Consider the following 17,861-nt stretch of genomic DNA (forward strand, 5'->3'; position numbering starts at 1 on the left):
AAAAAAAAGCAAAATGAAAGAAACAAAGAAAGAAAAAAAGAAAGAAAGAAAGAAAGGAAGGAAGGAAGGAAAGAAGGAAGGAAGGAAGAAAGAAAGAAAACAAACCCTCACTCGGCTCATCTCCAAGTTCTCTTTCTGTCTTAAGATTATTAGAATAATCTTAAACATCCCATGTACATTTATCCATCCCAGACACTATTGTGGATGCTGCCAAGTGCTTACTGACAGGAGCCTGATATAGCTGACTCCTGGGAGGCTCTGCCAGTGCCTGAGTAATATGGAAGTGGATGCTCACAGCCATCCATTGGACTAAGCACAAAGTCCTCAATGAAGGAGCTAAAGAAAGGACCCAAGGAGCTGAAGTTGGTTTACAGCCCTTAGGGGGAACAACAATATGAACTAATCAGTAACCTAGAGCTCCCAGGGTCTAAACCACCAACCAAAGAGTACACATGGAGGGACCCATGGCTCCAGCCGCATATGTAGCAGAGGATGGCCTTGTGGGACATCAATGAGAGGAAAGGCCCTTGGTCTCATGAAGGCTTGATGCCCAGGTGTAAGGGAATGCCAGGACAGGGAAGTGGGAGTGGGTGGGTTAGTGAGCAGGGAGAGCAGGGATGAGATGGGGGGCTTTTGGAGGGGGTAAAGTTTGCAATGGAAATAAAGAAGACATCTAACTAAAAAAAAAAAAACTAAAAAAAAAAAGAAGAAGTATCTTGAACATGTAAATTAGGGAAGAACTGAAGAAGCTGCATGGTTGCCGCATGGAATATTGTGCAGCTATTAAACGTAGCCCACTAGAGACCTCTTAATGGTCTGGAACCATGAGAGTTAGGAGTGGGAACAATGCAACTATGGAGAATCTGGCAATTGGTACATGGAAAATTCCTGAAAGGAATACACGCAGGAAATGGGAACAGATCTCCTGCAGGGTTAGATCCATAGCTGTTCCTGACATCCCTACATTTCCCCAAGTTTCACTTCTAATAATTAATATGCATTAATTTTGTAGTGTGACCAAAGTTAAATGATCCGCCATGATCAGCTTGCTATTATTTCTTCTTGGAACTGCTTATTTGAATTCACTTTCTCTTCATCTATAACCAGCCATTTCTATCAGAGGTCAAAGAACTGTGGCCCACAAATGCTTTTTAAATAAAGTTTTATAGGAACACAGACACTTGCCGTGCATCGCCTATGTTGCTCTTATTTAACAAGGACAGAGTTGACTAGTTTAGTGTAGCAGAGGACCACAAAGGATATAAAGTATTTTGTCACTGGTCTAGGATTAACGAGGCAAAAGATTCCCAAGGTTGCAGAATTGTAGGAAGTGCTCAGGGCATTTAAGGGCTCAGTCAAGACAACAGTGAACTGTGCAGTAGGTGCTGATAACTGGCCCTTTGAGGAGCAGGTTCAGTAAAAGACTTAGCTGCATTTGTCATTCATCAAGGAACATATCTAAAGTACTTGAAGCATAAGAGTGACCAGAGCTCAGACTCTCAGCATCTCAGCACTACTGAGTGGCTGGGACAGCCTGCCCATAATTCTCGTACTCAGGAGTGAGACAGGAGACCTCAGAGAAAGCAGTTTAGCTAGACTCATCCATACTGTCAAATTCTGAGTTCATTTAAAAGACACTGAGTGAAGAATAAAGGAAAGAAGAGAGAGAGAGAGAGACAGAGAGAGTGAGAAAGACTCTTGATATCAACTTTGGGCTTTCACTTGAATGTGCATATATGTGCACATGTACGCACACACACACACACGTGCATCTGTAAACCCATGAACACGAATACGTGCACAACACATACACATAATATAATACTTTTCAAAGGAGCAAAGCTGAGGAGTAGAGGCTAAGGGATTGTCGAGGGGAAAACATCTGAGTAGTATCTTTCGCCAAGTGTGGTTCAAGCTCTCTCAATGGGGTGTGCTCACACATCACATGTCAATAGCCCATTCCTTGAATGTTTCAAGTTTAGCTGAAATACATACAGCCCAATGTAGCATGGTTGGTACACTGCACTGGCATGGGGTTTAGACTCCCTGGAGTCATGGGGTTCTAGCCCCTGTTAAACAAAACTTGGCAGGAGGAGGACCACTAGTCTAGTACAAGACAGACAGTGGATCCAGGAGATAGACCATTGAGCCAGAGATGGTGATTCTTAAGTCTTTAGTCTTTTCAAGGCAGACTGAAGCAAAATTGAAGGTCAACCAAGAGCATTCAGGTGTGTTAGCTGAGATATGCTTGGTTGCAAGTCACAAAAATGTACTCCACTCAGAGTGACTTGAACAGCAAAATGTGTTGTGTTTTATAACTGAAATCTAGAAAGAAAGACTTCAAGACATTGGTGGCTCTCAGAGAGACATTCAGCCACAGAGAGATGCTCAGCCACGCAAGCTGGGTAGCATGAGTTTGATTCCCAGAACACACTTAAAAGTAAAAGGAAAGATCCCTCCTCCAAAGTTGTCTTCTCACCTTCACATGTGCACTGCGACCCCTATGCCACATACAAACAGCACACGCACACACAATAATGATGATGATAATAATAGCAACGATAATACCAACAAGAATAATGAATCTGAAGGCCTTTTCTTCCAGCAGTATCAGCTTTGATCCATGACAACGATGACTGCCCTTTGCCATGGAAACTATATCTAACAGAAGAGATCTTTCTCTGGTTTAATAGAGTCATACAGGACCAATGATATGTGAGATAGACGCCTGTGTGGTGGAATAGCAGAAGCATGGTTTTGGAGTAACCGATATGTGTTCGTATGTACACACATGTGTGTGCACACTCAGCTATATACCCAGTGTCTTGTGTCCCTAAGTTCAGAGTAATTTGAGTCTTAAGTACCGCGTTCAACAGGACAACTATATTAACTAATCACTGCTAGCACTACCACATGCCGAGTGCTCCTCTAACAGTCTTTACCAGTACTACATCATTAGTGCCTCACAACTGCAGCAGCCTTCTCAGGCTATTTTTACCATGTCTGGTTTACAGAAGACTTTAACTATGTTATCATCTTGGATTCATAGAGGAAGCACTTAAAGACACAGAATTGTGAAGTGACGTGGAGAGTCGCGCAGCCAGAGAGTGCGAGCCAGTGTTGGTCCTAGAACCAGACAGCTCTGCCCAGGATGTTTGACTCAGTTGCTCCCATCTGTGCAGTCAGGCAACTCACAGATCTCTGGGCTGCAAATTCCATGCAGCAAGATCACGTGACATCACTCTTCACTGTTCTATGGAGTCTCCCCAATACTACCTTCCAGCTCCATAATTTACTGAGAACTCTCAGAATAGAAAAAAAAAATCTGTTTTTACCTTAGGTACTAGTTTATTATAGAGATGAGAAATACATTATAATCAGTAATGGGAAGAGCTGTAGGGAGTGTCCAGGGGCGACTAGGAGTTTTAATTTACCATCTCCCTGTGGAAACTGTAGATTATTTTTCTCAGCAATACCCAGTCCCCCTCAGGAATATCTCATAGAGCCCCAGGTAGACAAAAGCATTTGCAATTGGCAGACTATTTCAAAGACTTAGAAGTTATCTTCTGAGAGCCAGTAGGGTTGGTTGTTTCTTTGGAATCTGAATGGTTTGTGTGATTCAGACCCGTGGGCCATCTCTCTGTTATTGTACAGTCCCATTAGATGAAGCTGGGACCCATCCCTTGGTCCTGTTTCATAGGAAGAACTCAGTTCTTTCTCCTTCCTACCGTCCTCACAGCCAGGAAGGTACACTTAGCATTTCAGGATTTGAGGGATCCAACCAGTTCCAACAGGGCTGTCCAGAGCTTGATGGTTACAACCTCTTGTTCCATCACCAATAGATATCAACTAAACAACAGCTAATCCTTCATCTGTGTTCTGGAAACTCAGTACTAAAACCCTTTCAAATGAAAATATTCTTCAAAAGCAATAAAAGTGATCATAACAAAAAATGTTAATGGTTAGGTTTATAATCTATGATATACTTATTGGACAATTTCATCTAAAAATCAAATTATTACTTTTATAACTCAGGAATAGGTATAAAATCAAGTTTTTCTTCTCAGATTTCTATTCTCATAGTAATAAAGCCTTTTTGATTGTACAGTCATCTAACATCTTTTTATTATGCCTTTCCAACACAATTGCTAAATTATGAAATACACACACACGTACTGCTGTATGTACCTGTATAGTGTATGCCTAATAAATTGTATGCTTTCTGTATAAATCTTGAGGATGAAAATTAGAAATAAATAGAAATAGAAATTCTGATGTTATCTTACCTTTATACCATCCAGTACTGATCATCTGCGACTCCTCAAGGGACACACCTCCAGAGTGGCTATTGGTTTTTTTCTCCACATTGTAACGACTCCTAGTTTCTCACTGCCACCCAGTTCTGTTAAAACCTGAAACTCAGTGCACGTCCCCTGGGTCCTCACTCTTGTAACATTGCTGTATCAGCCTTGTGCTTGAGACAATATGATTCAACAAAGTCAAAGGCAAAAGAGTCGATATGAATGAAAGAACTCAAAGCAATGGAATGCGAAGCTATGTGTGCAGGGATTCGAGGCAATCAAGACGTTGGATTTACTGCATGAGGGTACATAGCAGGGCCCATGAAAAAGGAAAGGTTAGTGTTTCTCTTTAAGATGGAGACAAGTAGGTTTGGACAGGGAAATATAAAGGGAACAAAGGTTGAGAAGGAGAAATAAGTATGGTAAACATTGTGGCGAGCGCAAGGCTAACCCAACTGAAAGGCCCAACCCACACCCGCCAAGAAGAACTTGGCCTCATTTCTTTATGGGACCACTAGCATAATTCATTCTGGTTCCCTTCTAAATTCAGGCACCCCTGAGTTGGCTATTGTCCTCTCGGGCGTCATCTTTTGAGGCAACATATGAAACTCTACAGTTCTCAGATGACAGCTCTCTGTAAACTGCTTTCACTAGACTTCTGGCCTCTGGCTGGCTTTCAGGCCCTTCCCCACAGACATCAATCCTAGGCCTTCTCTTGGCCAGGCTATGTTGAGTAGTGACAGTAGAGGAGACTCTTTGCTACGGTAAGCAACTTAACGTTTTCAATCTCTATGTTCATCACAGAATATGAACTGTCTTCTTGCATACAGTTTTCATTTAAAAGTTACAGCGTGGTTGAGGTGAAAACAAGGCTGCTCTGCTACTCCTCATTCTCGAGAACCTTCCCACAGCTGCGGATGGATGTGAGGAAAGATCACGAGGAACCAAGGGAGCAAGGGTGGTAGATGATGTGGGAGGAAGCAAGCTCTAATGGAGTTAAAATTAATTGGCATGTGTGTGGTAAGAGGAAGACAGAGAGGAACAGATGTTGAGGCGACTGCCAGAGCACAGGGATGAATTGCCTGTCTTTCTGCCAGGGCTCAGTGCAAACTCCTGGGAGAAATGGTTTTGCTACCTCAAGGTCTTAACGGAACATTAGTCAGGGCTGTGGAGACCGGACTTTGGCCAAGAAGATGTCATTCTAAACCAGATTTCAGAGAGGCAATGGGTGTGCAAGGTTCTGCTCCTTGATCAGACCAGCCATTTCCAGATTCATTCTGGGTGCCCTTGCCACTGCCACGAAAGCTAAACTTGAGATCGGGCAGGATGCAAAACAGACACTGCATCTCCTGGTTGAATTCAGATATACTGCAAGGCCTGGGTATATGTGTATAGCTCTGTTCATCATAGCAATATTGCCTGTTGAAGCGTGGGGCTTTCATGCATGATTCCATATATCCATCCACTCATCATTAAAGTATTGAGTTTGGGGCTGTATTTTGTGAACACACTACTCTCTGCACTGGAGTGCAAGAGAATCCCTTGTCTATTGTGTGGAAGCCTTGCCTGACAATAAAAAGTCAAAGACCTATTGGCAAAAGGCAGGAAGTAAGAAGTGGGAGTTCCGAGAGAGAGATAGGAACTCTGTGAGGTAGAGTCAGAGGTGAGGAAGTCAAATGGATGAAACTGAGGAGAGGGAACTAGCCTTGTGGTAGAACTAGAATAGTTTAAATGAGTTAAATAAGTTAATAGCTAGTCGGGGAACAAGCTTACTATAAGGCGATACGCATTGTAAATAAAGATAAGCCTCTGAGTTGTTATTTGGGAACTGGGTCATGGGTAGAAAAACCCATGGTTACACTGGAGTCTGATCAACAAGAAAATCAGATAGTGTATACCCTCATCAAGCCAGTAGTCCGGTGTATTTTGAAAGTGACAAACAATGGATATAATAAATCGGCTATGTATTTCGCTGGGAGGGCATGCATTCTGATCCCAAGAAAGAGTGTAATAATGTAAAGGCAATGGGGTAGTGAAGGACCATGTAAAATAGGTTAGGGTGAGTCTTGCCATCCAAGGGGCATCAGGAATGTGAATTCCTCAGGAAGAGTACTCAAGATGGTAGAAAAAGCCAGTGAAAAAGCAGAGAGTTGAGAATTTCCTTCACAGACTGAGTGACAGAGACAGGAGCAGGAGACAAGGTCAGGAATGAATGCGTCCAGGCGCAGAGAAGAGCAAAAGCCATGGGCCCGCTCTGGAGTGTACTGTGTATATCCAGTGAGACTCCATTGAAAAAACTGATTTTGCCGTTGCATTTGGTGGTCAGTTGGAGACAGATTCTTGCTTAGGTAGGGATGGGAGCCTGAGTCCACTTCCTCCTCTCATCTAGGACTCCATCTGGCTTGAACCTGTGCAGGCCCTGTAAACGCTGTGGTGATAGCTTGTTTGAAAATCTCCTCCTCTCTCCTTTTCCACATTGAAAGCTTGGTGGATCCAGCGCAGAGCCTGAGTACAGACCCACAAACTGGGAAAAGCCATGTGCTCAAGAATTTAGGGACAAGCTTAGTGTATGGTAACTGTTTCCTTCCTTCTAACTCTCAGGACCCACAGTGCCAACACTCACAGGAAGTTCTAACCGTCAGACCTAACCCATAGATAGACCTTGGGCCCGAGGAACCAAAGTCACCTTTCATCTTTACCCTCTGCCCCAGAACCAGGATCTCCATGAACCGAATTCCTCTAGTTATAAAACATGTTTGCCTAGAGTTTCCTCTGTGGTTCTGGAATGCCTAGAAATAGCCACAGAGGTGTCAGTGGGTGACAGAGCTGGGTCTTTCTGTTCACGAACTAGTAGTCCCCAACTAAGTGTGCTTAGAGACTAGAGACGACCCAAAAGGCAGGATTGCTGCTCCCATTAGGGAAAGACCAGGAAAGACTCTCTTGGTCTCCACCTGCTCTTGGTATGATGGATCCCGAGGAAGAAAGCGCAGCATCCACATTAGCCACTTATGAGTGCGAAGTCAGGAACAGTATTTCCGATGTGGCCTTTACCAAAGCCACCCCACACTGCTGAGGCTTGCAGCTCCAACCTCTTTCTTTCCAAAGCTAGAAATAAGATTTACAATGCAAAAAAGAAAAGTCTGAGCTTCCGGGAGCCCTGTTCCATTTAAGGTCTCCAGAGAGTAGCCGCAGCAGAGGTGATGAGGCAAAGATGGTTCGCTGACCATCCTTCAACACGTGATGAGAACCAGTCAACATCCTGGAGGTTCAGGCTGGAGTCGGAGGGGAGGGGCATTCACAAAAGCCTTAAAAAATAGCCTTGTCTTTTCCTCTCATCACCATGGCAACCCACCTCTTATAAAGGCAAGAAACACAATGTGGGAGTCCTGTGATAGCTCCTTGGCCTCTAGGCCTCTTAGACTATTGTCTTATTCTGTACTTTTGAAGCACATATGCTACATACATTGTGTATTTCAGAGGAGGATTCCTTTGGAGAGATGTGGGAGTTGCAGAGAACTTCTATAGGGCTACATACAACATCAGAGACACCATGCTTATAGCTAGGCACTCAAGGCTATTCCACCCAGGGAAGATGTCAGGGTTCCAACTGAGACTACATGGGAGAAAGGACTAAAACATTCTTGATACATCTGAGTTTACTCTAACCCAATTTGATTTCTTATCTTTAATGTTTTCCTTACTTTGTTTAATTTGTACCATAAATAAGTACATCCAAAAGGATGTACACATTATACATCTTGATAAGGTAGAAATGACTGGAGGCTCTAATTTATTCCCTAGAATGGCTTTAAATATTGAAATGGGGGATCATAAGATCTAAGAACACTGTGAATAGACATAAACCAAGTATCCAGAAAAGTTAGTAGGTTATAAATCAGAAACCGGTAAGATATAGAATTCAGGTAGCCTCTTTGGGGATGCAGGGATTGAACCTGTATCCCAACTGAGGAATTGAGGAAGCAGGGAACAGAGATGATCTTTGCCCTCAGAGAGGATCCAATACACTGACCTACAGGAATCAGGGATGGATTGAGCCGGGAGGGCTAGGGCTCAGAGGGCTACCACATGGTAGACCTTTCATCTGTAGAGAAGGAAACCAAACGCAGGGGTTATTCTTGCAAGTTTATTCAGTTTTCTGCCTTAAATATGCTTTTGCTCATTCTCTTTAATTCCAATGCTGAGACATCTTTCAGAAGGAGAGAAAAGTAAACATGGCTTCCACGTGTGATCTCCCTTAACTTTCAATATAAACTGCACATTTTCATGCAAGAGATAACTCGTTCAAAGTCATCACAGGAGGAGAACACTTCAGTAAGTCAGAACATATCTGCTGAGTGAAAATCTTCAGGAAGTTAGACCCTGCCCACGAGCATGTTACAGTGGATGCGGTCACCTGTGAACACTCTAGAAACAAGAGTGCAGCCCACGGAGAAGAGCATCCTGGGCGCTTACTAACGTTTATAGAGTTAGGCAGCCTATTTTCACCTTTTATTTCAGTTGTATTCTCTGCAGAAAACTGACTTAGCTAAGAAAAATAAATAGACCAGAATTTAAAGCAGCTCTTTATTTTCTGTCAATCTGCATTGGATCCTGGTGGACATTTCCTTAAAGAGACTGTCACATTCGCAGGGATACACATCTTTACGGAACCTCTTTATGCAAAAGTTTCCACACTCCCCTTCTAAAGAATTTTATTCATATTCACAAACAATGTGAAATGTACTACATCATAAAGTATTTTGAGAATTTGTTTAAGATATGCAAAGTATTCTTAGATCTCAAGGAAATTCAAAGTAATAGATGAAGAAAAGAATCTCAGGCAAACACGGTCACTCATTTCTTGGGGTCAAAGTGCAAACTTGTGAGCTCGTGCTTGTGTGTGTGTGTGTGCATGTGTATGGTGTGTATGTGTGTGTGTGTGTGTGTAAATCTGTGTGTGTGAGTGTGTGTATGTGTGTTAGTGTGTGTGTGTGTGTATGAGTGTGTGGGTATGAGTATATGATTGTGTGTGAGTGTGTGTGTGTAGGAGTGTGTGCAAGTTTGTGTATGAGTGTGTGAGTGTGTATATGAGTGTGTGTGTGAGTGTGTATATACAAGTGTATGAGTATGTATATGTGAGTGTGTGAGTATATAAGTGTGTGTGTGTATGTGTGTGTGGTGTATGCATGGGCATACACATCTGCTAAAAGCAGGATACATTATAAAGTAATTTTTCTCTTTCCTAAAATTTAGTTTAAAAACAAATCTAAGGGAAGATGCTAAGTTGAATCATTTTACCTTAGCAACAGCACTGGCTTCAAGTTTGGTAAGGGTGCCACGTTTTAGGACACATGTGTCGATTACTATTCTCCTAATGTGGCCTTGCTCTTAGACATCCCACCATTAAATAAAGTGAAGTGTACATACTATTCATGTGTCTGTCAGCATCACAAAACTTTATGATTTGCCACAGGAAACACAGAGTGCTAAAGAGAAGTGGAACTTCTGTGCTCTACTGACTCTGAAATCCATTTACCTTTCCAAACTCTTGTAAAAGTCAGCCCCGCAGCACTCAGTAGAGAGGCCATCACTTTACCCAACAGGCATCGGGAGAGTCTGTGCTGGAGTCATGGGGTACAGTGACCAGGTGCGGGACCGCAGCTGGATATCGTCGAGCACTCATCCGAACAGATCCTTAGGAAGGTTGAGAGCGTGTTCACCAGCTGGTGCCCAGGAGTTAATTAAGCTCCTGAACAATTATTTTTCAAAGGTGAATAAGGGACTTGAATTTAAAACTCAGGAGGGTTTCCTTTAAAAAAAAAATCAGAAGTTCTGCTCTCTCCGTACCCAGTGAGAGCAGCTGGTGATGCAGCCCAGTGTGCTCCTGTGGGGAAGGGAAGAGTCCAGATTCTTGAGAGCCATGGTCATGGTCTATCCTCTCAGTCCCTGCAAGGTTTCTCACATCTTGCCTGTCTCACTCACCTGACTCACCTTCTCGACATCTCTAGGATTTAAGATGGCTCCACCCGCTAAGTTGGGTAGGGACAGATGAAGTAATTTAAGCAACTGAGATGACAGGAGGTACCCCAGTACCATTTGGTTAGCAGAACTCCCTGAGGTCTCTCCATTGCCTTGAAACCTTCCCCGTTTCTTTTGATATGAGTCTGGTGCTCTTATGCCCAGAGGATCCTGCATGCTACTGACTCACCGTACTGCAATAGAACACTCTCTTCATATGCTCGATGCACAAAAGGGTTGTGTACATTAATAGGATGGCAATTCCTCTCTGCCAGATCCTGAGAGGATATTGTGATAAGCATATCTTCCAATGACGTGGAAAGAGATTAGAGGTTAAAAAAGAAGAAGAGATGATACGAAGCGGAGCTGAGAAGCAGCTCGGTTAGGTTGGCAGAGTGCTTTGTGACACGCACAAAGCCCGGGAATTCATCTCTGCACTGCATCAGCTTGGAAGGTGGGTGCACAGCCATTATCCCAGCAGTAGGGAAGTGGAGGCAGGAAGGTCCGAAGTTCAAGGTCGTCCTCAGCCACAGTGAGTTTGAGGTTAGCCTGGAATACACGAGACTCGATGGAAAATTAAAAACCAAAGCCAAAATCAAAAGAGCCACAGTAGAAAAACTACAATTGTGATGTAGCAACGTATGATTTTAAAGATAGGTGTTACCACAAGAAGTGGAACTGTATTAAAATGTTGCAGCACTGGGAAGGTTGAGAACTGCTGCTCTACAGTCTGCCAGACTCAGTTTCCAATTCCTTTGCTACTTCTGACGGCCTTCTGGAGTAGATTTGGGCTACAGCGATACTTTCAGAGTGACCGCAGGCCAATGAAGCGTCATGAAGTTCTTCTCAGATCAGTCAAGAAAGAGAAATAGAAATGGCATCATTCTTAGACACTGTCATGGTGTCTAGGCTGAGGGATCTTATCTGTACTTGTCAAGACCAATGCTAAGGGTCTAATTCCCTGACATAGAACTACACTCTTGAGATTTTCATGGACACCAAATACATTTCCAATTCCCCAGCACTTGTGAAGTTTTTTCTAGCCATAGCCACTCAAGTCCTATCTCTCCCGCCACTGCTAGGCATTGTGTGGCCTGTAATCCTGAGCAAATGATTTCTAACCCTAGACTGTTTTCTAAAAGGTTCCATGTTCTGTTTGTTGTTGTTGTTGTTGTTGTTGTTTTGTTTTAACCGAAATGTCAAACTGTACAAGGGAAGTTATTTGCTTATAATTAACACACTCCTCAAAATCATCCTAGCCTTTTACCTTGTGGCCTCTGGAATAAGCAGGGGTACTTACATTAACCCTTAGGCTAAGTTGGGCACAGGATACCCATTTTCATAGAAGAGATTAGATGGAAAATATTGCTTTTCTGGGTCCCAGACAGAAGTTTCTTATGAAGTTTCTATGTACGATATTCATAAGCCAAGTCTCAGTCTTCATAAAATCCCTCTTGGTGTTCTTTATGGTTTGTAGCGGAATAGGGTGGAGTGATGTGTCTTAAGGGCTACTGGCTGAGAAGCAATAGAGTCAAGGCATGTCCTTGCTCTGTTTCTTGGCTTCCAATCAAAAAGGCGCAAAGTCCCACTGACTGCATTCTTATAGGGGTAGAATTTCAAGGCTATGATCGTCAGGATCTCAACAAACCCCTCAAGTTCACACCCGAAATGAATACCGGGACCCTTCCCAACAGCTTTCGGAGTAGGCGAAGATTTGTGAGTTTTTGAGTTAAAAAAAATCTCACTATGGAGCCCAGGCTGGCCTTTAACTCACCACAAGTTTTCTACTTGCCCCCAAGTGCTGGGTTACAGGCATGAGGCACAATGCTTGGCTTTCTGTAACTTTCAGCTCACTTGAGTCATAAATTTTACATGTGTGTACCTATGTTCTCCTGTTAGATAGCTAGTTCTGGTTGAGCCTCATATTTTTTCTAGTCTCCCCGAGACCTGAGAACACATGTACATGGCAAGGTATGTGAGACCCTTGCATTCACACAGATTTATGAGCATCAAGCAGGGTGAGTGTGTTTTCATTTCCTGTTGCAGCTGAAGCAGATGGCAAGCAACACTTAGACAGAATGAATTTATTCTCTTACAGTTAGCTCTAGAGGTCAGAAGTCTAAGCAGACTTCACAGAGCTACCATGAAGCTGCTGGCAGGGTCCTCCTTCCCAGGCTTGGATAGTAAGATGTCTCCCTGCCTTTTCCCCGTCAGGAGGCTGCACATATGGCATGACTGGTGGCCCTTATTCCCCACCCTCAAAGCCAGCCACCACACAGAACTTTGATCCTGCCTGACTTCTGATGGTCTTTAGCCATCTCGAAGTAGATTGGCCCTTCCTGAATAATCCACACAAAGTCATCTGATGAGCCAGATAAAGACAGAATTCCTGGCCACACTGCGTGATGTATTCATGGGTTTCAGGTGTGGATTTGTGGGCATCTGGGGCATGACGTTATCCTGACTAACACACTGAGACAGAAGAAAGGACAGGGAAGTGGATAGGAACTTGGGAAAATTCAAAGAAAAATGTAACTCAACAAGGCACCTACTACCACTGCCTAGTGTCTGAGAGCTTATGACATAGGTACGTTTTGTGTACACAGTAAGTCCTCAAACTGGTAAGGACTGTATTCATCCTCTTTTCGGATTGCAAGAAAGCAGGAAAAAGAAGTGGTATGACTTGCTTGAAATCCACACAAGTACCAAGGTAGTGCATCCTCCTCAACCTTCCCCAGCCCGACAGCTAATCCCAGTTCTCTCTGCTGTCTGGCCTCACACAGCTGTACATTTCTGTACGCCCCCTCCACCACCACCCCCGTAACTCCCAGCCCTGCTTAACTCTACGGCAAGAGGTGGGGGTAAAGCGATACTCGGCAAAACCCTCCAGCAGGTAGCTCTTAGGGGATTTGTTTTTCTTCTTATTCTTGTTGTTCAAGAAGACAGACGATAATTAAAATGTCAGAGCCCTTCATGCTTCCCTGATCAAGATAACTACTTTCCCACAGGTGATAGAAAAGAAGGAAAATGTCTACTGTGGGAGGAGGTCAGAAATGATTCAACAACTGAACGAAGCTTCGAAAACTGAGCCCCCCTGAGCTCAAGGGACAGCTGACTGCAAGCTCCAGCTGATCCAGGACAAGTACTCACCCATGAGGTCTTCAAGAGGCCCCCTCCCCAGAGCCCCATCTGTAGGAGCTCCACAGGAGCCGATTCCCACAGGGTCTGTCCAACAGCTTGCTAATTCCATCCAATCTCTTCAATTCCGTTAATTCCCAGTTTCAGAAACAGAGGCAGCAGCTGTCAGGACCAGCAGCTGTGTTCTTTGCCTCTGTAGCTCTACCTGTCCCTTCACCCTCTTCAAGCTAACGAAGTGGATCGCACACAACTAGAGGGAAAAGAATAAGAATAAGATACAAAAGTAGAGGAGTAAGACGGAGTTACAGGAACACGAAAGTATCAGGCCTACTGAAGACAAGGGGGGAAGTTAACCTCCATGCCCTGGATGTAAGTTGAACAATCTCCCCAACACCTATGTGCTCTCTACGGGTTAGTTCTCAAATTCACTTGGTTAAGGAGTCAATTTTTAATTCTTCCAGTCTACTGTTGACTGGTTCACAGTTCCGTTGTGCAAGTGACAACACCTGGCCTGTCTGTCCTATGTCTGATCAAGAGATGACATGGGAACAAGTTGCTATCAAAGTTTCCATATATATTTTTCAAAAATTCAGGTTTGTGTATCAGTGCCTGCATGTCTATGTACCACATGTGTTCCTGCTACCTCAGAGGCCAGAGACGGTGTCAGATCCCCGAAACCTAGAGTGACAGGCAGTTGTGAGCAACCAAATGAGTGCTGTGAACCAAACCCAAGAGCAGACAGTGCCTGGAAGCCAGTATTCTGCTAGTAGCCTTCAAATGAAGATGGTGCTAGCTCCTCCTGCACCGTGCCTGGCTGGATGCTGCCATGTTCCCACCTTGATGATGATAGACTGAATAATCTCTGAACCTGCACGCTAGCCCCAATTAAACGTTGTTCTTATAAGAGTTGCCTTGGTCATAAGGTCTGTTCACAGCAGTAAAACCCTCACTAAGACAGGAGTGATGGACAGATGTCATGGTTTTGAGGCTGTGTGACCGGAAGGAGGAAGTTGTTATTACTGAGTGGGGGAGTGCAGCACATAAAGAGGGAGCTTGATAATGAAGTATCCAGGATTTAATTTTCAACATAGTGAGTCTGTAATCTCCAATAGAATTCTAAAGGGATGTGAGAGATGTTGGATATACAAATCTGGAGCATGAGACAGATGTGCCCACTGGAATATGAATGGGAAGGAAGACAATATTTAATGTTATAGGGTTCGTGAAGGCAGCAAGGTAGTAAATTTAGAGAGACAGTCTCTCTGAAAAGAAGAGATGGGGAAAGGAGTAACTAGTGAGGGGATGGGGGCAAGTCAAATGGGGCTCAGGGCAATGTGCTCCTCTCACGGCCAAGGGGAAGGGGCTTGGGGGGGGGACTCGAATACGTTTCCACTCTCTGCCTTCTGTATCTGCTAAACAGGAATACTAATGCTCACGTGATGTTACTATGGGATTATAAATGAGCTAATCCGTTTAATAAGTATGTACTAAATGCAGTCTCTGTGCCAGGGACTTGAATTAGAGTAACAGATAGCTCCCCAGCTCAAGTAGGAGATGACATATTTGTAAAACACCTAGCCTAGTGCTTGACCCCAGAAGTGCTCAATATGTAGCTCTTTGCTCAACGTAGTAATTGCCTCTGTGTGGTCTACATGGATTCACACTCTCCTTGGCTTCTTGAGACCAATTAAAATTACTTACTGCTCATTAGTCAGGATGGGCAAGCAAGGGAATCTGCTTTCTCCCATTTTTCAACCATGAGTTTATTGCTATGATATGTCATAGAACATGTGGCGTCCCTTCTTCATATGGGGAACTAGAAAAGGCCCACTTTGGGACTTTCAATGACAAATGTTACCTGGGATGACCTGAGGGCCTACAGGACACGAGACAGGGAAGTCGGCAGCTCATACAAACCAGGTGCACAGCTCAGCTTCAACTCTCCGCCTCCCACGTTTAGGAGAGGTAATGAAGCAAGAAAGCAATTTCAAAAAGCATGGGGAGGCTTGGAGCAGGGCAGCCAGGGACACACAGACCAGCGCCTGCTCCCTCCTGCTGTGTCATCTGTGGTCTGTGGAAGAAGGAAGCATGAAGGTGTTCTTCACATCCACCGTCTTCAGAATGCACACGCAGCTTCCTGAAGCCAAGTGCCTCTCCTCCTCTTAGTTTTCTCTGAGTCTTCCAGAAGCCTGGGGGTCTGGAAGCATGCCTCCTCTTCTCCTTCTCCACCCTCTCCCTATAGTGTCTTACAGGCTGCAGCTGACACCAGGCTCCACAGGCAACGTAACCAAGGTAACCCCAAACCCCAGAGCCCAGATGAACCTCCCCGAGGATAGTTGGAAGGCCACAGGCTCAGAGCAGTCAAGGTTGAATGAATCCCCCAGCTGGGCTGTTTTCTAGATCCCTTGCCATTACCCTTCCCATCTGAACTGCTGCTGAGGGAGGCTCCTTGGAGCCCACTGTTTTCTCTACAGCTCTGGGTGACATTGCACTGGCCATCCAGATTCTCTCACAACGCCTTTGTTTTGATCTGTGCAGCTCTGCCGAGCTTCTTCGGGGGCCTTGTCATGTTAACAAAAACAAATGTAATAATATGCACTTAAAAAGGCTCACCCGTCTTGATATTTTAATAAGCTTTTGATTCTATAGGGACCTCTGGAGCTTTTAAAAGTTTAAAGTTAATAAAGAGAGTAAAAGAAAAAAATATGAATTGTTTTTAATTATTATGGTACAGGATTAACCAAGCCAGTTGTGTATAATTAGACAGTAGCTACCTTGCATAGTGGAGGCAGTAAATAGGCCCAGAGGGGGGCTGCCAGAAGGCTGAGGTGTTTACAAGGCACTGGAGATGTTTTCGCCAAGCACATAATTCCCGTTGCAGTTACTATGGCTTTTATAATGGATGTGTTCATTACAACCAGAGACTAATATGCACATCCATCATCTATCCGGCACAGAGGACTCTCAAGTGCAGGATGGCAGGGAAGGGTGTGTGCTAGACTTTGGCGGTGAAATTATTAAGAGAGGCCATTAGTGTGCAGGTTTTGGAGGCTTTATTTTCGTTGCCATCAACTGAGAGGAATCTTTAGAGGTTAAATAAACAATCGCCAAAGGAGTGATAATTAAGATATTGCTAAGACGGTTGATTTTGTCTTCTTGTGTGTGCATTTAAAAATCGCCCCAGCAACGCTAGTGTCAGAAAGCAAAGGGGTCAGCGCTGTAAGGCCTTACTGTGAACTATTCCTGTGTCCATAGAAAACTGATTCCTTAATTCAACAGTTTTTGGTTGCTAGCATATATATTTCAGGCCTTGTCTCGGGTGTAAGAACTAAAAGAATGACTCAAGAAAGAATACCTCTTTTGCCCAGGATTCTACACGGGCCATGCTTCCAAATCTGCCAGAAAGTGGTCAAAACTCACCGACTCCCTTCATAGGCTAGATGATTTGGGGCAGAATCTCCAGGGGGTAGCCTGGACATATAATTTGGGGAACTTGTTTGGGCTATCCCTGTAGGTCCTGACTCGGGAGGAGAAGAGTGATAATTAAGGAATGAAATGTGGCAAGTGCTAAGAGAGCAAGGGACTTCTGTGCTTTCCCACCCTCTGCTCATGTAAGCAGATGAAAACGCCCTTTCTGGGTTTCTGTCTTAAGGCAGAGTTCCCAGGAAGCAGGCTCTGAGGAGGAAGGTTATAAAGGCATGATCTCAGGATTGATAAAGCATAGCTGGGGATAAAACTAATCGGTCATTGCCCCTTTCCAGGAGTGAGTGGACTCGGTAGAAAGGTAGAAAGCAAACTTGTCCAGCTTTAGCATCATTTCTAGGGAATCAACGGCTGACAGTTGGGGTTGTCCCTCTGAGAACAAAGGCCTCTCTCCAATAGGACCACGTAGGTGACATGGAACACTATACATCATAGTATCACACATAGATTTAAAATGTGGGTTAGGAGTACTCCAAAAGATAAGAAGCTATTCATTGTTTTGCCTTAATCCATAAATAAGTGTGCTCTTGACAAGGACTTTTGGCTGTTATTCATTTTTGTTATAGGAATTGTCTGGTTATGATTATCTGTCATACCGTGAGTTCCAGTGCTGGTTTAACTGCCCCAAATCCTGTTCTTCTCTCAAGCCTCCTACTCTGCCCTCTATATACTCCCACACGGGCTGAGCAGTCACATTTCCAGGGAAAGAATCCATTCGTTTAGGTAACAAACTGACAGGTTCCACTTACCATAGACTTCATGTCCTATAAAAAAGAGACCATTCTTCAACCCGCATTTGCTGAATATTTTTCTTGATCTTCCCACTCAAGGATGAGATGCTCAATGCTCCTTTCAGACAAAGAACATAAACCCTGTGTATCTCTGTTCCTGCATCCCAAATTGGGGGAGTTAATGGAAGCA

Source organism: Mastomys coucha, unplaced genomic scaffold (assembly GCF_008632895.1).
Source record: "Mastomys coucha isolate ucsf_1 unplaced genomic scaffold, UCSF_Mcou_1 pScaffold14, whole genome shotgun sequence".
In the NCBI taxonomy this organism is placed as follows: domain Eukaryota; kingdom Metazoa; phylum Chordata; class Mammalia; order Rodentia; family Muridae; genus Mastomys; species Mastomys coucha.